The following is a 2030-nucleotide window of genomic DNA, read 5'->3' as shown; positions in this document are numbered from 1 at the left end:
TTTTTAAGCTGAATAACGGTAAATTGCAAATATCTCGAAAACTTATATATGGAAAAAAATACTAAATTTCGGAATTAGCAAGAGATTCTGCATAGGAATTGGATGGTGGCATCCGCTGCGCATTTTTGTTGTAAACCAGTGTTTAAATATAAAAATTTTATGATAATGTTATAAATATAAAAATGTTATGACAATGTTATGAATATAAAAATGTTATGATAATGTTATAAATATAAAAATGTTTGTTTTTTTCTCTTGCTTCTCTTGCTTTATTCCGACTATAGAAGTTGATGTTTTTTGAAATGTTTTAAGTTTTTATTTGCCTTAACATATGTATTTGACAAAAAAATAATAATTTTTGATATTCCAATAATTATATTTGTGTTATACCGTTAGATAAGTAGTTATAGTTTCCAGTTTTCATCAGGGACGGTAATCATTATGAGTAAAATAATTTAAATCAGCATTTAATCAGTATTTTATGATTTTTATATTTTTCGCTCAAAAATAATAATTATTATTATAATTATTATTAATTTTTGTTTTTTCGCTCAGCGGAAATGATTATTTTATGATTTTTATTTTTTCGCTCAGAGATAATAATTAGTATTGAGCTTTATTTTTCTACGTAAAAATAATGATTATTTATAAAACTGAAAAGGCCATACAGACGCAGCTTACTGAAATTTCTACCTGAAAATTTTGGGACTTATTCCTTTTATTAGGGTGTCGCTACCTCTGAACAGGATACGAGGGAATCGCGCTGGTATAGCTTTGGGTTTTTTTAAATAATCATTATTCTTGAGTGAATAAATAAAACTCAATAATAATTATTATCTTTGAGCGAAAAATTAAAAACCGTAGAATAATCATTATTTTTGATCGAAAAAAATAAAAATCAAGTAATAATAATTACTTTTGAGCGAAAAATTAGAACTCAAATGTTAATTATTATTTTTAATCTTTATTGATTAAACTCGAAAAAATAAAAATCATTATAAATTACAGTAGGGCGTACGAACACAAATACGTGAGTATAGTTAAAACTGTTTTACGACGATTGCAACTGTTGATTTTTTTGGTTAAAATTTAAAAAATAATGATTATTTTCCGTCCCTGGTTTTCATACTAAAATCTTATGAAAATTCACTATTTTGCTACTATCTCCCTCGCTACCAGCGTAATACTTTTCAGCTTTAAATCGGTCTGGATCTTGCTTTAGCAACCGAATTAATGTCTGGCTAATTAATTTTAGATTCATTAGTACTTAAAAAACATCATATTAAATTTTGAGCTTTACTAAAATGATTTGAAATTTTATTTTTTTTATAAAAAATGACGTCTGGTCTGGCACAATGTTAGCAACAACGGACATGTCTGGCAATAATAAATCTATGTTTCTAAAAGTTAGTTAAAGCCAATGAAAAGAAAATTAGCCTTACTAAAATGACTTAAGAAATTAGCATTTTTAACTGTAAATATACGATGCGCACTAGTCAACGCGACCATTACCGCCTGGACCCCACGCTAACCGGGGGAGTGAGAGAGATGTCATATCAAAAAACCAGCTGACTGAAATTCCTGCTAGAAAACGTTGCTAGCTCTTAGCCTTAGCCTATTGTCACTTCACTTCAAATGAGTGATGCGTTCATACTTGTTCTCTAACTGATGTGAGAAACAAAAAACCGATTTAAAAACAAATAGAAGTCAACACACGTTTCATTTTCAACGCGTTTTGAAATTTAGTTTATGCATCCGTTTTGAATCACAGCGAACTGGGACAAAGCGCCTTATATGTCGGTATAAACAAGGTAATAGAGCCTTTTGATTCTTAACAACATACATTAGACATTTTATTTAACTGTTGAAATGGTAACAATTACTATGGGCAAAAAGTTACTATACATTAGCTTTTTTTTAATTTCACTTTAATTTAGACAGTGGAAATATTTTCATTTTAAAAATGTATCACATATTTTTGAAGATTTTCAAAGCTTTCAAAAAATACTGCAGAACACAACAATGAGCCT

This window comes from Rhagoletis zephyria, unplaced genomic scaffold (genome assembly GCF_001687245.7).
Source record: "Rhagoletis zephyria isolate East Lansing unplaced genomic scaffold, Rhagoletis_zephyria_1.1 Rzeph_scaffold_00349, whole genome shotgun sequence".
NCBI lineage: Eukaryota > Metazoa > Arthropoda > Insecta > Diptera > Tephritidae > Rhagoletis > Rhagoletis zephyria.
The sequence above is the reverse complement of the archived record's forward strand: the minus strand, read 5'-3'. Positions refer to the sequence as shown.